Source organism: Chlorocebus sabaeus, chromosome 10, assembly GCF_047675955.1.
Source record: "Chlorocebus sabaeus isolate Y175 chromosome 10, mChlSab1.0.hap1, whole genome shotgun sequence".
NCBI lineage: Eukaryota > Metazoa > Chordata > Mammalia > Primates > Cercopithecidae > Chlorocebus > Chlorocebus sabaeus.
Window position 1 is genome coordinate 60,079,168 of NC_132913.1, and position 21,660 is coordinate 60,100,827.

A 21,660-nucleotide genomic window follows, 5' to 3' on the forward strand; every position below is an offset into this window, starting at 1 on the left:
TGGGCTTGTCATTATGCTAAGTAGCCATCTTATATACATTCTCTTATTTAATCCTCCTAACAACATTGGCCAGTGGGGGTGATTATTCCATTTTATAAGTAAGAAAAATGGAGACTTGGAGAGATTAAGGAGCTTGCCCAGGGTTGTATGGCTAGTAAAGTAGAGGAGTTAGGATTTAAACTTGCCCTGTCTGACTTCAAAACTTGTGATTTGTACCGCATCATTTTTTTCTCTTACCATTCTATGATCAAGCATCATCAGTGATGAACCAGCCAACCAACAAACCAAACAAACAAATAAACAAGTGAATAAACAAACAAAAAAACCCAGTTTCAACCTTCTTTAATGGAGTATATGTTATAATAGGAAAATACTTTTTTTCTATTATCTCACTCTGTTGCCCAGGCTGGAGTGCAGTGGTGCAATCATAGCTCACTGTGGTCTTGAACTCCTGGGTTCAATCCCTCCTCAGTCTCCTGATTAACTTGGTCTACAGGTGTGCACCACCTTGCCTGGCTAAATTTATTTTAGTAGTAATGGAGTCTCACTATGTTGCTCAGGCTGGTCTCAAACTCCCATCCTCAAGTGATCCTTCCACCTCAGCCTCCCAAAGTGCTGAGATCACAGGTGTAAGCCACTCAGCCCAGGCAAGAAAAATGCTTATATTCACTTGGAGAACAATAGCTCAAATATGGTGTAGTATTCCGTTCTCACCAACACTTAGGAAAAAATGGAAATCTGTAACATTAAGTTAAATCCAACAAATATGAAGTGCCTACTGTGTTGGCTTCTTATGAGACCCTGAGGTGAACAATCGAGAGATACTTTAGAAAAGAACACTCTCTTAGAATACCAGAAGGCTAAGGCAAAAGAGTACCAGAAGGCTAAGGCTACTGTTCTCATTTTAGTCTCTCACATTGTTACATATCATTTCCTACAAGAAGTGACCTGTTGGGGGGTCTTCCCTTTGATATCCTCAAAAATGAAACATGTTTATTTCTCTGTGGATATCATGATATAAGAGAATATCCTCCTCAAAAATATCTTCCCCATTTCAACTTCAGCACACTTCATAGAAAGATAAAAGTCATGGTAATGGACCATTATACCACGATGATCACACAAACCAGAACACACTGGGAAACCCCCCTTTGTTATCCCTGCAATTTGTTTTAGTTATCAAGTGATTAACTTAGAGAAAATGAAGTAAGATAATATTATATAAGCCAGCTTTTGGATATTTGATTTATGACCAAAAGGAAATAATCCAGAAGCAGCTTTGAGGAAATCTCATGCATGGTAGAAAGTGAATATCTCAAATAAATTTAAAGACTTTCTAAGCATGCAGGTGATTAGTTCAATTTTGATCTCTTTTACCACTTAGACATGGGTTGTAAAAACTATTGTAGGATCTCTTGGTATGGAGGAAATTCCAGAAAATTTTGTATATATGTTTTTGGTAAAATTTAAAGATATTATGTACCCCAAATATTTTCTCTTCTCTAGGAATTTAGTTGACACATGTGCAAATTTATCTAAAGCATGATCTTACATATACATGATACACCAAACATGGTCATAGGGAAGGATGGGAGGAAAACTTGCATGAAACATGTATGAGAGAAAACCAAAACCTATTTATTTGAACCATATGTTGTTTTTTACTGCACTTATGTTTTTCTTAAGAAGCACAAATTAATTTAGCTACAGTTTCTAAGTGTGGGCAATAAGTAAGATCTTCTTCCCACGCATCCCTTGATCCCCATCACCAAACAGGGAACAGCTTTCTTCTGGTGTAGATCTCCATGCCCCCTCCCCTAAAAGATCAGCAACACACTGAGGACCTCCATTTACATTTGTACTTTTAATAAAATAGATACATAATGGATATTAATTATGGTGAGTTAGAAGAAAATATTCAGCTTCCTTATAAAGACAAGTCATTGGCTTTGTTACAGGAAAGGGGTCCTGTAGGAAAGGGGGTCCAAGAACCCCAAGAGAGTGTTCTTGGATCTTGCATGAGAAAGAATTCAGGGCGAGTCTGCAGTGCAAAGTGAAAACAAGGTTATTAAGAAAGTAAAGGAATAAAAGAATGGCTAGTCCATAGACAGCCCCCTGAGGGCTGCTGTTTACCCATTTTTATGGTTATTTCTTGATGATATGCTAGACAAGGGGTTGATTATTCATGCCTTCCCTTTTTAGGCCATAGAGGTAACTTCCTGACATTGCTGTGGCATTTGTAAACTGTCATGGCTCTGGTGGGAGTGTAGCAGTGAGGACGCCCAGAGGTCACTCTCCTCACTATTTTGGTTTTGGTGGGTTTGGCCAGCTCCTTAACTGCAACCTGTTTTATCAACAAGGTCTTTATGACCTGTATTTTGTGCTGACCTCCTATCTCATCCTATGAGTTAGAATGCCTTAACCGTCTGGGAATGCAGCCCAGTAGGTTTCAGCCTCCTTTTACCCAGCTCCTATTCAAGATGGAGTTGCTCTGGTTTATCAGCTTTATCGTCATCTTAAGTTTTAGGGAGAAGCTACGTTTATTCATTCATAGTATATTTATTGAGTATTTAGTAGTGGCACATCATTACACAAAGGAGATACAAAAAAATTCCTGGGCCTTGGGCGTATGGAGATGACTAATTCAAGAGGTAAGTCATATGCATATGGCTTATACTATTCTATACTCCACACAGGCAGAGTATCAATATAAAAGTTACTAACTTTAATGCTAACATTAAGAGGAACATGTATGGATCAAGAAATGAAATGATCAATATCATATTTTCTGTTCTCTTAAGTGCTAAAAGCCTCTTTTCTCTTTAGTACTTTGTCTTGTGTTTCATCTCTAATTCAAAGCTTTTATAAAATCTTACTTCCTCCATTGAAACCTTTGAGCATGTGAAGAATTATAGTTAGAGCATCCCTGGGTCCAAATTATTCATTATATGGCTTCTCTTCCATTAAGGATCTGTGTTCGCTTGCTTTTTGTTTGTTTATGGCTCTCTATTCCTGTCAGAGCTGGTTTAGAGGTTCTGAGCCAGAGTGCAGCTACTTCCAAATCTTTAAAGAAACATTTTCCTCTAGGAAGGAAAACTATTCTTTTAACTGATCACGCAATTCTGGAAGGCAAAGGAGAAGTGGGCCCTGACCCAACAGGACAGATTAGCCAGATGAAACTGGTTATCATAGCAGAGTACTGTGTTTCCACTTCAACATCTGCACAACACCTATTCTACTCATTTGGTGATCAACCACTTGTTCTTTGGTCCTGTGTGCCATTCTCTTAGTTGTTGGTACTTTTACTGTCTACTTTACCTGCTAGAGTTATGTGCAGTGTGGGGGCGAGCTACTCAGTAAAGGTCAAGTCTTAGAGGACCGCATGAAAAGTTCATCATTGCTGGCTGTCACATTGTGAGCACCCAGTTAATATTTATTAAGGTAGTAATTGTTAGCAGTTAGATATAGATTTATTTAAGATGAATATTCTACTTCTTTTATAGGAAAGGATCCAGTGGAAAAGCATCAAGTGAAGCTGCCCTCTTCTTCCTCAGCAGGTCCTTTTTCAGGGAAATTGTCTTGGGATGTCTTGTTAGCTCCAGGGGTCTCAGAGATCACTCATTGCCTGTGAACTGAAGAGCAGAAACAGGTCCAGAGAGCTTTCAACTGTTTCACCAAGGCCACCATCCTGGGCATTGGCAGAGCCAGGACCAGCCTTGGTTTTCCTCTTACTGGCCCAGGGCTGACGCCAAAGCACTATGTCTGAATGGGACTTAAAAACTAATGTGATAAGAGAAAGCCTTGAATTAGCAGTGTCCAAAACTATTTTAGGATCCTGATGAAAGTGATAGACCCTCTCCCCAGAAAAATGCATGCTGTGGTTTGGATATAGTTTGTTGGGGTCCACAGAGTCTCATGTTGAAATTTGATCTCACTGTTGGAGGTGGGGCCTGTGGAAGGTGTTTGGCTGGTGGGGACAGATCCCTCATGAATGACTTTGTGCCACTCCAGTAAGTGAGTGAGTTTTCACTCTTACTTCCCTCAAGAACTGGTTCTTGAAAAAAGCCTAGCACCTCCTTCTTCCCCCTTTATTCCTTTCTTGCCGAGTAATCTCTACACATTTCAGCTCCCCTTTATCTTCCACCATGAGTGAAGGCAGCCCCCTCGCTGGAAGCACATGTTGATACCATGCTTCTTGTACAGCCAACATATCCATGAGCCAAACAAACCTCTTTCTTTGTAAACTACCCAGCCTCAGGTATTCCTTTATCGCAATGCAAACAGATTGAGACAATGCACACACACACTTACAATTTTGGATATAATTTTGGGCATGAACTTCATGAAGTTTATCCAATGACAACTGTCTAGGGTACATGACCCCCATTTTATGAAGTACTGATACAGACGGAATTTACAAGAAACACTCTGCCTATTTCTAAATACTCCTGTATTCTAATTACACTTGAGTAATTACAAGAGTATAGAATGTGGATGGTTACTGCCACTTCTCAAAATGGCCATTTAGGATTTAATTATTATTGAGAGAACAATTCCCCAAACAGACATCCAAATCTACATGTTGGCTGAATAACACACACACATACACACCCTTGAACATAAACTTAATTTTAAACGCAGTTAAAAGGCAGTTAAAAGATTTGAAAAGTGTGAACTTCCCACAACTACCTTATCTTCCATTGAAAAATTATTTTTATTGTCCCTTATTCTCCTATTATATTTTCTTTTCTAGTAAACACCTGTCATAGTGTGTATCTTTTATTTGGGACCTACTGTGCATTTTACTCTGGAGGCTAGAAAATTAGTCATCCAGCAAGTATATATAGACCATCTGTTATGCTTAAGATATTCTGAGAGATGTGGGGAAAGGGTTCTCAAGAAGACACAGCATGATCTTTTTTCTCAAGGAGATTTTGGTGCAATTTGGAGGACACAATAATATTAATATGCATTCAATGGCCGGTCTTTATTGAGCGCTATTCAAGCTTCAAGCTAGAGAGAGAGACAAAAATTACTTTGAGGTGAGCTTCATGAAGGAGGTGAAGTCTGTACGGACTGGACTTTGAAAGGTGGATTGGATTGGGGAAGGCCAAAAAGAAGGGGAAGGTATTTTAGTCTATTCCAGTTATCTATTGTTATATAACAGACAATCCCAAATGTAGTGCCTTGAAACAACAATACCCTTTAATTTTCTCCTGAATCTGCCATTTGGATCAGGTTGGGGGATGAGAGGGAGAACAGCTTACTTATGTCCCACTGGGCATCACCTGGGGCAACACACAGGAGGCTGGCATCACCCAAAGGCTTGCTTCTGTCAGTATTGGTTGATGCTGACAGAAGCTGTGGCTGTTGACCAGAGCACCTATATATGGCTGTTCCATGTGACTGCCTGGCTTCCTCCCAGTAAGAGGCTTGGTGACAAAAGCCAGTGTCCCAAGACAACCAGGCAGAAGCTTCTTCAATTTTGTGACCTGCCTTGGAAGTCATTCACAGCCACTTTCGTCATAGTCACAAGTGCACCCAGATGCAAGGGGAGGGGACATAGGCCTTGCTTTTAACATCTTCACGTCACACTGTAGGATGAGTATGTGGGATGGGAGATATTGTTGTGGCCATTGGGGAAAACACAGTCTGCCCCACAGCCCATGGAATGATAGGAATGAGATTGCAGAGATGGTGCAGTTACAGGTGTCTGGAGAATTATGTTGGGTGGAGCTGGGAAAACGGGAGGGAGTTTAAGCTAAGGAATCTGGATTTAGTCCTGCTGACACTGGTGATGCTTTCAAGTTTTTGATGTAATCACAGCGATCATGAACTAGAATGATCTGGTTGGAGTGTGCAGGATCGTTGGAGGTGGTGTCATTAACTGGAAGTTTATTGCAGTAGTCTAGATATGCCAAGATAAGGCCTTGCATAGAGTACAAATAGAGACTGGAAAAAAGTGACAGGAGAGAGAGACATTACCAGGAATAATATGATGTTCAAAATACTTGGATAAGAGGAATGAGGGGGAAAATAAGACAGTGATAATGTCACTGTTGTGAGCTAAGTAAAAATATAGGCTCTATCCTTAAAGAGATGGGCAGTAGTTTTCCAACAGAATTTGCCAGGGGCAAGTCAAAGCATGCACACTTGGATAATTAGTGTTTCCTGAGCTCCCACAGTGAGTTCTGAACAGATAAAGGACATAATTGATTTAAGTACATTTACAAAATTAAGATTTTCTTCGAAGTGTGATTATATAGTTGTTTTATTTTACCTTTAGAGTAGTCCTTTGGGATATTACCACAAGCCTCACAGTCCCTTATCTACCACTTTGAAACCTAAACTGTTTCGAAAGACGAAAAGTTCTTGTGAGCTCTTTTGTCAGCAGAACCTGACCTGAACAGGTATTGAATAGACATAAGGCTGTTTATAGTCTCTATTCATCCCACTTAGTGTGAATATTCATGTCTTTCATTGCATACATATTATGTATTTGATTTTGAGATTCTAGACCTGAAGCATAATTTTGTGGATGAGAATAGCGTTACTCGGAAAATTAAGTAGTTTACCCAAGGCATAAACTAGGATCTGTTATCTGTAAAGACCAATCTGTAAAGGCCTTCTCTATGAGCACCAACTCCATCTGGAAAGCTGTACATATGAATTGTTCACAGAGGTAGATCTTTTTCTGACACCAGATCTTTTTCTGGTTGGCTATCTTATCTCTGACAGGTGCTGGTATTTTTGCCGTTAAATTGCAAATCCTTTGAAGGCACAGACAGTGTTATTTGCTTTACATAGAAGCAGTTTACATAAAGAAGAAGCTGAATCTTTATTCAGCATTTGCAACTGACATATAAGTACTCCACATTAGGCTGTATTTTACGGGTTGATCAGTATACACTGCCAGGTAAGTCTGTGTGCTCTGTCCATGTCCAGACTTGGGGACTCGGAACAGGCACAATCTCCCAAGGGCAGAATGGCCATGGCCTCACCCTGCCCTCTCTTGGAAAGCTCATCTCGATGTGCTGAACTGGACCTGTGAGACTTGGGGCAGAGGCCAGGGTTAAGCCTCTTCGGCCTCTGGTGGCTTTCAGGTGCCACTTGGGAGAATGGGCCCTGGAAAGTGAGGCACTCGGGAAATAAAGATGTACTTCCATCTTGGGCTTTTCTCCTGTGCAGGCAGGCTCTGCTTTTCAGGAAAGAAAATGACTTCTGGACCTCTCACATCCTCTCGTTTGCCTCCTTCCTCTCCTTGCAGTGAATGGGCTGTATACTCTCAAGCGTGAGATTCAATTACTTTTATTGTTAGACTTGGCTGTGATTGTCTTTAATGGTCAGAAAATTATCCAGCAACTAAAACAACGTAATTAAAAAAGTCAGTCACAGTGTGTCCCTGTGATTTTTGGCTGGCAGTAAAGAAGAATTTCCTCAGAGGAGTTCTTTGAGATATTTGACACTTAGTACTTGTCCTCCAAATTTTATTTCACAAATGGAAACCTAAGGGCTGTGTTTTTGTTTTTGTTTTTAGTTCATTCAATAGCAGATATATTGTAAGCCCCTCAAAAGTGATAGTTTCAGTTTAATGTCATCTATGAGGTAGAAAATATTTTATAGCTGATAATCCTTACTTTCTACATATAACATCAAGCAAGTATGTATATGAATGCAAAGCATGTTCAGACCCTGGTTCCAGCCCCTAAATAAATTGTCATCCTTGGGCAACTTACTATATTCTAATGGATCTGTCTTCTTATTGGAACGAAGGAAAGAGAATTTTAGCCCACATTACAGATTTTCTGATGGGAATAGTAATACAAATGGTATTGATGAAAAGAAGTAGTCCAGGAAGTGTCACTGACTGTAGTGACCTAGGGCATTTGCAATAGGGATCATGTGGAAGTGATTTCAGGCCAAGCTGGAGCTTCTTTGACTTATGTGGGGACAGGGTGTCCTTCGTCTTCATGGACCTATAGTATTTCTGCCTGAGCAGCAAGTGTTTCATAATATGCCACGGCTAACCACATTACAGGAGAAGTCATCGCCTCTTATGCTTTCAGGGAGCCAGGAAGCAACGCCTAATGAGATGCCTGACAGTTCAGGGAACGGCCCTGCATGTGTTGTTTTGAATGATGCCAGCTAGTTTCAAGTGGGCAGGATTAAAATGCAAACCAAACCCAGATTTTTTTTTTTTTTTTGTATTTAATTAATGTCTGATGTTTGCCAACCAAGGGGAAGGTGATAGAGGGCAGCAAACAAATTGCTTAGAGCTGTGCTGTCACCTGGACTGAGACATCCTGACATGATATAGCTGGGACAGCAGCTGGCCCCTCTGTGGTACTGGGGAATGGAATTGGCAGATGGAAAGGAAATGTGAAAATGTTCCTGAAGCATGGCCTATTTACAAATAGACTTCTAATAAAAAATTGTGGTTGAGGTACGCATAACATGACATTTACCATTTTAACCATTTTAGATATACAATTCAGTGGCCTTAAGTACATTCACTGTGTGGTGCAACCATCACTGCTGTCTAGTTTCAGAACTTTTTCCTCACCCCGTTAAGGAAACCTTACATTCATTAGCAGTTACTCCCTTTTTCTCACTTCTCCAGCCCCTGCCAGCCGTTCATCTGGTTCCTGTCTATAAGCAGGCTTTTCAGGATGGCACAGTAGCTCAGGGGAATGGAAGACACTGGGATTGGGAATTAGGAGATGGAGGGTCTTTTCAAATCTAGGTTCCTGTCTTCGGTTTTTTCAACAACATAGCAAACCCTCCTCACTGCAGCAGGAGGGCAAACCTGTAACTTATGACTCCCTTTGCAAATCTTTTTAAACTACCTTATTGAGGTATACTTTATATACCATAAACTTCATACATTTCAAATGTAATTCAGTGATTTTTAGTATCTTTACCAGACGGTGCAACCACTGTCATAATCTAGTTTCAGAGCAGTTTCATCCTTCCAATCAGATCTCTCATGCCTATTTATAGTTAATCCTGTTCTACCCTTATTCCCAAGCAAACAGTGGCCTACTTTCAGTCTCTATCAATTAGCCTTTTCTGGACATTTCATAGAAGTGAAATCTTATGACATGTGGCCTTTGCATCTGGCTCCTTTCCCTAAGCATAAGGTTTTGGGGATTCATCCATGATGAAGCATGTGCCAGGAGTTCTTTTTAAAAATTGCTGAATAGTATTTCATTGACTGGATATACCACATTTTATCTATTCACCTGCAAACATTTTTAAAGAAGTTGCTAGTCTGTGAAGTCTAGAGGGTTGAGCTAATTAAATGACTTCTAAGATCCTCCCTCTCCCAGATTCTGGCCAAAAAAAAAAAAAGTCCCAGTGGCAGATCTGAGTTCTTAGATCATACATTTACTCAACAGATGTTTGTTGAATAGCCCTCATGGTGAACCACGCTCTGTGCTAGACACTGGGAATATGGTCCTGCATTCTTGAGATTTCTGCTCTACTGTAGGAGACAGGGCCCTTCTCACACCAGGCCCAGCCCAGCCCCTGGGCTGGTGGGTCACAGGAGCAGACACATTCTGATGGGACTGATGTTTGGTCACAGGCAGCTTTTTCAGTCTGCTCCCCTGACTATGCCACTCCACAGATGCTCTGTGCTCCTCCCAGACACTGCCATGCCATCATGAGTTTCCAGCACATGTTTTTGGAATTGCCTGTTTGCTTGTCTCTCCTTCCTGTAGAATGTGAGCAACTTGAGGATGGACTGGAGCTTAGTACAGTGCCTGGCATGTAGAAGCTGCCCAGTGGTTGTTTGATGAATTAATGGATGATTGAATCCCATTCCGGCAAGAATCAGGAGCAAATATAAGAATTGGGGACATATGGGCCTCTTCTGGTCTCTTCGTTTCTAGAGGCAGTGTTCTTCCTTCTCTAGTTCCAGAGTTAGCGGTTGCAGGGTTGCCTCTTTAGACTGCAGGCACAGGTACAGAAGAGAAAATACAGCAATCTGAAGTTCTCACTGCTTTCTGGAACACAAGCTTGACACAGACTTCTTAACACCGTCACAAATATCTTAATAGTGCTCCTAGGGTCACCCTGAGAGCATACTATTTAGGGAAACAATATGAAAATGGTCTCGCGTGACACGGTGACTGTATCCAGATGCCAGAGGTGGTGACTTAGCATGGCTTCCCCAGCCTGTGCTCAGGCCCCTCCCATTCCACCCTGCCACCGCCTGGCTCATGCTCTCAGCCTCCTCTTTGGCTCTTGCCCTGGGACATCTCGCCTGACCAGAAAGCCAGGACTGAAGGGGCAGGACACATCGTGTGTGTTCCTGTGGGACGCTGGGCTGAAGGTGGAAGTGGGAAGACCCTGGAGGCTAAGCAGGCAAGGTGCTTCATGTGGAGAAGAAAGCAGGTGGTTCTTTGAGGGCTTTATTGGTGGCCAGTACTGGTGGCTGGGGTCTAATCAGAGTCCCATTACCTTACTGGGACAAAACATTTAAAAGCGCAGGGACATAGTGTAGTTTCAGAGATTGTGTGAAACTTTTAAGAGACTATAATTATTTTTGAGATTATGTTATTCTGAAGGTGTAATCTACTTTAATAGGACCATGTGTTAGCCTTGTCCATCTTGGGACGACTCTGGTGGTCTTTCTTGTTCTGTGGCATGTTTATTTTCATGGTTATTGATTGGCACCCATTGATGTGGTCCATCATACACAATTATCTCATGAGTGGTGGTCATCATACTCTGTTGAGATTCTACTAGGGATCTTCACATCCCCCAACCCCTTACAGAATGACTCTTAATCTCTGGGGTGGGCAGTAGCTTGCTGGGTTCTTTTGCATAATGGAAGACAAAGATTGAGAGTCTAGTTGGAAAGAAACTACCTTGGGTTTTAGTTGATTCTGTTATTGATTAGCATTTTTACCATTTAAAATGTCCTCATGCTTGAGACACCCCAAATATATTCTATAAATTCTAAACTCATGCACAGGGCACTTCTCCCTGAGCCAGTGTCCAGTGACAGTGCTGTGACACCTGGTTCTAATCTTGTGAATCAAAAGTCAGGGTATACATTCTTCCCCTGCCAGCCCCTTCTTAATGCTTTGCCTGTTAATTCACACTAGATCCTTTCTGTTGAGCTGGTAGTTTCATTTTTAGTATAGAAATCAAGTTTAATTAAAACTTACTTGCCATTTAAAATGATAATTTGTTTGGTTTAGCATTCTTAATTACCTTGAGTAAATTGCCTATAGAGGCTCACATAATTCGTTTGTTTGTTCAAAGTATTACTGTGTCATCTGCATATTTTGAAAGATACCACTTTAATGAAACATTGGGGTGGAGTCAGGGTAAATGCTAAGGGGATGGTCTTTGCTAAGGGGATGGTCTTTCCGCCCTAGTCTGTTTGTTCAGCTGGAAGATTTTTATCATCTTACAGAGTTTTCACAAAAGATCAAAGTTTTGCAAAGCTTCAGTGTTGGAAAATCATTAGCAAGGAAGTGTCTTGGGGAGGGGTAGGAATATAGCATGTGTGAGCAGCCTTTGAGTCTAGCAAGGGGCCTGCCTCCTCAGCACCCACTTCAGCTTCTTGTAAGGAATGCAGGTACCAAGATATCTTCCTGCACACTCAAGGGTGTATGTAATTGAATCATATTTCTAATGCATCAGAGGAGCTTACAATAAGTTGGAAGGCTGAATTAGTGAAAAAAGGTGATGTTGACTAAAGGTGACCATTTTATAATTCTGAGTACATTATAACCACTAATCAGTGTTAATAAATAACCATCTATAGCAGAGGGCTTTAGAAAACTTATATTGATAAATAGGTAAGAATAATGATTGTTCTCTGGGAGCTTTTCTTTTTTTTTTAGCAGAGAGGTATGAGGGATTTTTTTATGGTCTGGACAAGTTTGTCAAACAACTTGATTCAGTCAGTCTCTGATTTATTGATTTTATGTAATTGCAGAGCCTAATCGTTGGTTTACCGCCTAAACCTTAGAAACTGATTTATAGTTCTCACTATAAAAAACAGTATGACAGAACATAATAGAACACACTGCATTAGTTTAAATATCTCCAGCTTTCCTATTGCCTATAAAATGCGGAAAACATTCTAATAAGAACCCTTTATTAGTGTTAGTTCCATACTAAAAACATCTCTGAATGATGTGGCCAGAAGGCATACCTCAAATAGGGAAAATTCTCTCTTTTATACTTGGGATTGTTTGTAGAGAAAGTGTATATCATATGGAATATTGGTAATGAAAGTAAAAGAATAACAGAGCCAGTTTTTGATGTTTGCACTGCAGTATGATAAAGTCAGGAAGATTGCTCTCTTCAGTGCCTCGTTGAGCCTGCATCCTAATGTACTATCTTTGTACATGAAAGCACAACCGCTGGTCCAACATTTATAGGACATGCCCTTTTCTGTCCTTTCTCGGTCATAATGGAAAAGACACTATCTTGATGCTCAGGAGACCTGCTTAGACCACTAAGATCTCTTAGTGACTGTGTGCCCTTGGGCAAGTTGCTTCATTTTTCTGGACCCCAGTTTCCTTACCTGAAAATTGCTTGTCCGTAGATGAATTAGACATTATCTAAGGTTATTCTTACTAAAACACTGTGCTTTCAGTGGTGATGGATTGTCCTTGGTCCATGTGCCTCTGTACTGGTCTCCATGGATCCAGAGACAGGGGTTGGGGAAACCAGTTCCTGGAGTCATGGTGCAGTCAGAAGGCAAGAATTAGAGGTAAGCAGACAGGCTCACAGGGGAATCAAGACCCTCTTTGTGCTCTCAGTTTTGATGAGCCTGTGTAGCTAAGGATAGACTGACCCTTTCGTTTTACCTGACCCATGTTTTATTCTATTTCCTACTTGGAGAGGAGGGCGTTGGGGATGCTGAGAAGAATCTTAAAGGTAAAAGCATCTGGAATATGATCTTGATGTCTAAAATAAAAATTTACCTTTGTTTAAAGGAAACAAAGGAAGAGTTCTTTTCATCTTATTTGACTCAGAAAAAAATCGTGACTTTTAAATGTCAATGTTTTTTGCTTTAGTTAGGTTTTTAAAATTTTTAAATTAAAAAGTAAAAATATTAACAAATATTATTTAAAATTCAAACAATATGCTAAAGATATAAAGTAAAGAAAAATTTTCTCCACTCCCACTAGCCAGAACTATCTACTATTAACACTTTTATCTGTGTACTTCCAGACATTTTTCTATGGACACATCAATGTAATTACTATATATGTACCTCTTTTTTTGCTTTAAAAATTGAATTATTTGGATCTTCTCTCTTTTTTCCTTGTTAGTCTAACTAGCAGTCTTATCTATCTTATTAATTCTTTCAAAGAACCAAGTTCTGGTTTCAGTGATCTTTTGTATGGTTTTTTTGCATCTCATTTTCATTCAGTTCAGCTCTGATTTTGGTTATTTCTTGTCTTCTGCCAGCTTTGGGGTTGGTTCACTCTTGCTTTTCTAGTTCTTTAAGGTGAGGTGTTAGGTTGTTAATTTGAGATCTTTCTAACATTTTGTCATGGTATTTAGCACTATAAACTTTCCTCTTTACACAGCTTTAGCTGTGTCTTAGAGATTTTGGTATGTTGTATCTTTGTTCTCGATAGTGTCAAAGAATTTCTTGATTTCTGCTTTAATTTCATTGTTTACTCAAAACTCATTCAGAAGCAGGTTAATTTCCATGTAATTTTATGGTTTTGAGTGATCTTGGTATTGATTTCTGTTGTTATTGCACTGTGGTCTAAGAGTGTGGCTGGTATGATTTGTTTTTTTGAGTTTGCTGAGAATTGTTTTATGACTGATTGTGTGGTCAATTTTAGACTATATGCCATGTGCAGATGAGAAGAATGTATGTTCTGTTGTTTTGGGGTGGAGAGTTCTGTAGCTGTCTGTTAGGCCTATTTGGTCAAGTATCGAGTGACTATAAAGACACGTGGACATGTATGTTCATCGCAGCACTATTCACAATAGCAAAGACATGGAATCAACTTAAATGCCCATCAATGATAGACTGGAAAAAGAAAATGTGGTACATATACACCATGGAATACTACATAGCCATAAAAAAGAATGAGATAGTGTTCTTTGCAGCAACACAATTGGAACTGGAAGTCATTATTCTAGGTGAACTAACACAGGAACAGAAAACTAAACACTGCCATGTTCTCACTTATAAGTGGGAGCTAAACAATGGGAACACATGGACACAAAGAAGGGAACAATAGACACCAGGACCTACTTAAAGGTGGAGGGTAGAGGGTGACAAGAGGGTGAAGATTAAAAAAGTACCTGTCGGGTACCATGTTTATTACCTGAGTGATGAAATAATATATACATCAAACTCCCGAGACTTGCAATTTATCTATAGAACAAACTTGTACATGTACCCCTGAAACTAAAAAGTTTTAAAAAATTGAATTATACTGTAAATATGATTATGCAAACTGATTTTTTACTTCAATGTCTTTCATGGATATTTTTCCATGAATATTTATAGATCACAGCAAAGTACATGCTCATTAAAAATAATGCCTGGATTTGTTTGTATAACTGTATAGACATATTAGGTCATATATGAAAGCAGTAACTCTGCAGACAGTGTCACCACATTGTAGCACATTTCCTCTTTCTATTTTAGGAATGTCAGTGAGGACTGGTCATATTCTAGGCATCCCAGTGTTACTTTCCCTGAACATTTTCATAACATGAGCCCCAGAATGAAGATAAGCTTCCTTATTCTTTAAGGTTTTCTTCCTTAAGGCTTCTTTTAGCTATTTTGATGAATTGTCAATAAGTTGATATGATATGTAACCCTTCTCAGATTTTATATTTGGATTTGTTTAACTTTACTTAACCCTTATATAGTGCTTACTTGTATCAGGTAGAGTTTTAAACATACCAAATTTAAACTCATTTAATCCTTCTAACAACTATATGAGATAGGTATTACTAGTGTTACCCTGTTTCAACTTCCTTGTGATTCTTCTATATAGACAATCATGTTATCTGCAAATAATGGGAATCTTACTTCTTTCTTTCTAATCTTTATGCTTTTTACTTATTTTTCCTGCCTTATCGCACTGGCAAGGACCACCAGCACAGGGGTGAATAGAAGTGGTAATAATGGACATCCTTTTCCTGTCATTGATCTTAGGGGAAAATCATTCAATATTTCATCATTAAATGTTATTTTTAACTGTATATTAAAGAAATATCTTTTTATTTTTAATTTGGTGAGAGTTTTTAAAAAAATCACAAATTGATATTAAATGTTGTCAAATGCTGTTTCTGAACATATTAGTAAGAGCTACATATTTGTTCTCTTTTATTCTAGTGATATGATGCATTACATAGGTTGATTTTTAAATATTAAAACAGTGTTACATTCCTGAAATAAACTCTACCTATTATGTAAAAACTCTATTATGTAAAAAGAATGATTGTCCTTTTTATTGATATATATTGCTAGCTTTGATTTGCTGATATTTGCTGATAATTGTTAAGGATGTTTGTGTCTATGTTCATAGAAATTTTTTTCTAATATGTTTTCATCAGATTTTGGTATCAGGATTATGCTGGCTTCATAAAATGAGTTGGGGATTGTCCCATCTTCCTTCATTTTCTGAAGAAGTCATGTAGGATTGATATTTTTTTTCCATAAATATTTGATAGAATACCATGAAAGCATTTGTACTGGAGTTTTCTTTATGAGGATTTTGATAACACATTCAATTGCTTTAATAGATATGGCACTATTAAAGATTTTTAATTTCATCTTGTGTCAATTTTGGTAAATTATATATTCTTGGAGGAACTTGTCTGTTTAATCCAAGTGTTCAAACGTATTGACATAGAGTTGTTTATTATAGTTATTATCTTTTCAGTGTATCAGAATTTGCAGAGATACCTCCTTTTCAAAGAACCAACTTTTTTTTTTTTTAATTTTTCTGTTGGCTTTCTGTGTTCTATTTCACTGATTTCTGACTTAAAAAATTCCTTCCTTCCTTCTCTTTACTTTGGGTTTAATTTGTTCTTTTTTTCTAGCTTCTAAAGATGGAAACTTGGGTCATCGCTTTGATACCTTTCTTCTTTTCTGTTATAAACATTTAAAGCTATAAATTTCCTCTAAGCATTGCTTTGTTTTCTACAGATTTTGGTATGTTGCACTTTCATTATCATTCTGTTCAAAATACTGTGTATTTCCCCTATGATTTCTTCGTTGGCCCATGGGTTCTTTAGAACTCTGTTGTCAGTTTCCATATATTTTTGAGTTTCCTACATATCTTGTTGGTATTGATTTTTGGTTTAATTAAATTGTCAGAAAACATATTTTTTAGGATTTCAGTCTTTTGAAATTTGTTTAGATTTATTTATAGCACACTAGGGTTTTTGCTTAGTACCTTTTAATAACTTATATTTCTTGTTGAGATTTCTTTATATTTACCAAGGTATTCCTATTTTGGTAAATCTGTCATGCACACTTGAAAAGAGTGTGCATTCTGCAGCTGTTGGGTGTATTGTTTTTTAAATGTCAATTAGGTCAATGTAGTTAGTTGGTAGTGATGTTCAGGTCTTGTATGTCTCCATTGATTTTTTTGTCTTATTCTAACAATTATTGAGAGAACAGTATTAGAATCTCCAAGTATGATTGTAGATTTGTCTTTTTCTTCAATAATTTTTTAAATTTTTTGCTTTATAACATTTTGTTATTAGGCATGTATGCATTTATTATTTTTATTTCTTTTAGATGAATTACTCTTTATCGTTATAAACTTCACCTTTTTTGTCTGGTGATACTCTATTGCCTTCAAATCTAATTCATAGAATATTAATATAACTACTGTGGCTTTCTTTTCTCAAAGCTTTTATTTTCTATCTGTTTCTTTGTATATAAAAGGTATAGAGAACATATAGATGAATTTTGCTTTTTTTATCCATTCTGACAATTTCTGTTTTTAATTGGAGTGTTTAGTCCATTTGCATTTAATGTAATTATTTATATGATTGGATTTAGGTTTACCATTTTGCTATTTTTATTGTTGTTCCATCTGCTTTTTTATTCCTCTCTCTTCCTTTTTTGCCTTATTTTGGATCAATTAGATATTTGAAATAGAATTCTACTTTAGTTTGATTCCCTAGGAAGCAGATACCAAGACTGAGTTATAAGAACAAGAGCTTTATTGGGTGCAATGCCAACAAAAATAAAGAGGAGAAAGAGAGAGAGTTTGTTACCCATGAAAGGGGCAGAAGGAAGGAGGATGAAAGAGAAAGAGCCTCAGACTGCAGCACAGTTTTGAGAATGTCTCTGCAAGCCTGATGGAGAGTATTGATGCAAAAATTGCTTGTAAACAAGTTTTACATTGGGCAGAAATGATGGCCCTCCCTACCATGCTTATCATTGACTAAAGAACATAGCTTTGATTCACTCACAATAGATCTAAAAATCACTGCAGTTGGATGCTGTCAGCTAGCTGCACTCTTCACAGCTGATTGGCAAGTTTCTTCTAGAAGGGAGAACCTTCTAGAAGGTTCTTTTCACATTCCACTTAGAATTCATATTGTACTGCTTCATGTCAAATATTGAATCTGGAAATTGTATAATTCCATTAATTGCCCCCCCATCCTTTATGTTATTGTTGATGATATTACATCTTAGTCTATGTTATAAGCTCCAAAATATAGTGTTAGAATTTTTATGTCAATGGTTGCCTGTAATACAAGTAATATTTTTGAAGTGTGTGTGTCTGTTTTTTATATTTCCCCACATATTGACATTTCCAGTGATCTTCTTTCCTTCCTATAGAGCTGGCTAACCATCTGGTGTCTTTTACCTTCATCCTGGAGAGCTTTCTTCAATGTTTCAAGTAATGCAGGCCTGCTGGAGATTAAGTGTTTTAGGTTTTGTTTTTCTGAAAATGTCTTCATTGGCCTCCAGTGTTGAAGAATATTTTTGTTGGATATAGAATTCTATCTTGACAAATAGAATTCTAGCTTGACAAGTGGTGTTTTCCTGTTGGTATTTTAACGATGTCATTCCATTATCTTCTATTCTTTGTGAATTTTGATGGAAAGTTACTACTAATATAGTTTTCTCCTATATGTAGTATGCCATTTCCCCCCTGGTTGCTTTTAAGTTTCTCACTTTATCTTTGAATTTTAATAGTTTGAATATGATATGCCTTGGCATGGGTTTTTGTTTTGTTTTTTATTTATCTGGTTTGGGTTTTGCTGAGAATCTTGGTTTTTTACGTTTATATCTGCTTTTTAACCAACTTTTGGAAAATTTGAGTTATTTGTTTAAATATTTTTTCTGTCTATTCTCTCTCTTCTTGTCCTTCTGGAATTCCAGTTATACATATGCTGTTATATCCCATTGATCCCTAAGGCCTTCTTCATTAAAAAGAATTTTCTCTGTTCTTCAGATTGGTTAATTTCTATTGTTCTATCCTTAAGTTCACTGACACGTTTTATTATTATTTTTCCAATCTGTTGTTGGGTCGATTCAGTGAATTTTTTTCAGATACTGTATTTTTTGGTTCTAGAATTTTCACTTGGTACTTTTTAATAACTTGTACTTCTCTGCTGAGATTTCTTTTATGCCCTTGAGCACTTAGTTATAATAGCTGCTTTAAAGTCCTTGTCTGTTAATTCTAATATCTGAATTATCTCAGAGTTGGTCTCTTTTGGTTGGTTTCTTTTGAGGATGGGTTATATATTTTTGTGTCTTTGCATGTGTAGTAATTTTGGAATGTACTCTGGACATTGTGAGTGATACATTACAGAGATTCTGAATACTGTCATATGCCTTTAAAGAGTATTGATTTTCTGTTTTTGCAGGCAGTTAAGTGGCAAAACTCAAATTCCAATTTTGTTTTCCCTGAGATAGCAGCAGACATCTCTGTTCAGTTCTTTCTCCTTAACTGAGTGACTTGGAGTCTGCTTCACATATATATAGTATTGGGATCAGTCAGAGATTTGGTCAGATCTCATGTAGTGAATCTGGGGCTTTCCCTCTGTGGCTGTCTTCTCTCTGGGATTTCCTCCTTTATTTTCCAGCTGCTGTGATCTCCCTGAACTCTGTCCTCTGGTTCCTCAACCAGGACAACTACAGGCTTTTATCTGACTCTGGCCATACCGTGGAACTGACTGGGCCTTGGCCTTAGATGAAAAGTTATAAAAATTGGGTAATTTATCAAGTGCCATTCTTCTAAGTGTCAACCCCCCACCACCTTTATATCTGCCTATTCTCAGTCATTCTCCACTGCCTTCAGATAATTTTGTTATTGTTTTTAAATATTTTATCCAGGACTTATAATTGTTATCTGTGGGAGGGCTGGCCTGATATAAATTACTTTCATGACTAGAAGCAGAACTCTATTATCCCACTTTACAGGTGAATTTAAAATACGCACACACACACACACACACACACACCCCCACATACACAGAGCAAGTCTTAGTACGTTACCCAAGGTCATACAGCTGGTAAGTGGCAAAGCCATGATTTGAAGACAGGCAAATCCAAGTCTTAGGATTTCTTCCAATGGGAGCTTTTAATGGTGTGAATTTTCAGGGCAATGGAAGGAAGTATTAGAAATGTTCTGGAACTTATGGGGCCTTATGGTGTCAATTCCTTATGCACTGGACTCATCCTAAGATCTCATTACTCAGTGGATGCTTCATATGTCTTTGGGTGTATACATTATTTGAGACACAAGTTTATATACAAGTTGCATTCAAGGATCATGAGCTCTTGGTTAACTATAAAGTAGATCTTTAGTTATGAAAATCCCATATTTTCAGAGGCTTGGGCCATCTTACATAGAAACTGGTGAAATAGGCCAGGCGCCTTGGTTCATGCCCATAATCCCAGCCCTTTGGGAGGCGGAGGTGGGAGGATCACTTGAGCCCAGGAGTTTGAGACCAGCCTGGGAAACATGGCAAAACCCCATGTGTACAAAAAATACAAAAATTAGCCGGGTGTGGTGACATGCCTGCAGTCCTAGATACCTGGGAGGCTGAGGTGGGAGATCACTTGAGCCCTGGAGAGTCTGAGGCTGCAGTGAGCCATGACCTACCTACATGAACTACGGCTGTACTCCAGCCTGGGTGACAGAGCAAGACCCTGTCTCAAAAAAAAAAAAAAAAAAGAAGAAAACTGCTGAAGTTTCTTAGGTGATTCTTTCAGTGACTAAAATAAAGAGAACTTTTAGAGGAAGATAATATCTACAGTAATGTAATGAACATATATGCGTTATTTGTTGAAAATACTCAGAACCACAGTTATGGATAAATGGTAAACTTTTAAAAATGTAATTTAGCTGATGTGAGTCATGACTTTCAAAGCCTAACAACAGGACCAGGCTTGAGCAATTCTTGTTTTTGAGTTTATGCTCCTTCTTGACTGTTTCCCTTTTTCCCCTTTAGCCTAAGTCAGTTTGAATTAACATTCATCAAATGATTAATTTCATCTTATTCTTCTTACCCCTTGATTTTATCTTTATGATGTATTTTCAAAGTCTGGCTTGCTCTTATTGATTTTGTCATAGTTCATAAACTGACTTGTAGAGTAGTGAAATCTTGTTCATGTATATTACTTTCAAATTGAAGGAGAAGCCCTGTGTATGTGCTCCTGGAATTCTCTAGGCATCCCAAACCAGTGCTCGGATACCATACTCCAGTGACCGGCCCATAAAGAGTAGGGGCTCAATACTTAATTGATTGATGGTTCTGAATGCCAGCCAGTCAGCTCTGGGAAGGTGGGCTTATCTTCCCAGTGAAATAAAACTGAGTCATTGAAGGCCATGATAAAGATTTTGGCTTTCATCCTAAGAGTAATGGGAAGCTATGCAGAGTTTTAAGCAGCCAAGTGACAAGCCCAGACTTAAATTTTTAAAATAATTTCTCTAGATGTTTGTGGAGCAGTTCAGTATAACCAAGTTTTAGAGCATAGAAATCAATACATGTTTTTAAAGTTTACCCAAGGGTTATAATCTAAGAACTGATACCCTGGATAGTCTCTAACCAGCCTCTTAAGTTATTTCTCGTGACTGAAATTTTAAAAAATGCTAAGAAGCATAAAGTTTGAGTTTACCTTTTTCTATTTTTGGGGGGTGGGGTTGGGAAGAACCTGAAATGTGAGTATTTTGCATTTCTGATGAGACATTTTATTTTATAATGAAAAATTGAAGAAATGTAGATGTCAAGGATTAGGGAAATGAATATATAAAGCTATTTTTATGACAAGTCTGTATATTATGCCTACATGAAAATGGGTATGTTAAATTTGTTAATTTTTTAATTTAAAATGCAATAACATGTTTAAAATTATGAAAACGATCATGTATTCCCTTAACAAAATACACAAAAATAGAGATGAAACTTGGTATGCTTTATTATCCACCAAATTCCGTTGCTTAACAGTTGTTTAAAAGTCTTGCTGAGTAAAATGAGAAAATAAACCTAATATTACTTCAGTAATCATCGTAAATCTGAGTTTAAAAAGCATTGAGATGCTGCTAAGGCAGCAACATTTTCAAGAGATTAAAAACTTTCATATGAAAATGTACTCTGATATATTTCTTCTTCTCAAACATTTGTGGAAGTTGAGAAAATTTTAAACATGTTTTAAAGAAAGGAATTGACAGCTCA

The 21,660-nt window shown here is 37.9% G+C and overlaps 1 protein-coding gene across 3 annotated transcripts in view; it reads left to right on the plus strand.

Annotated features, from left to right (window-relative positions):
* The window catches only part of RAPGEF4 (Rap guanine nucleotide exchange factor 4), a 310,152-nt gene that overhangs the window by 96,522 nt on the left and 191,970 nt on the right, over positions 1 to 21,660 (plus strand). The gene's annotated exons all lie outside the window — the stretch shown is intronic.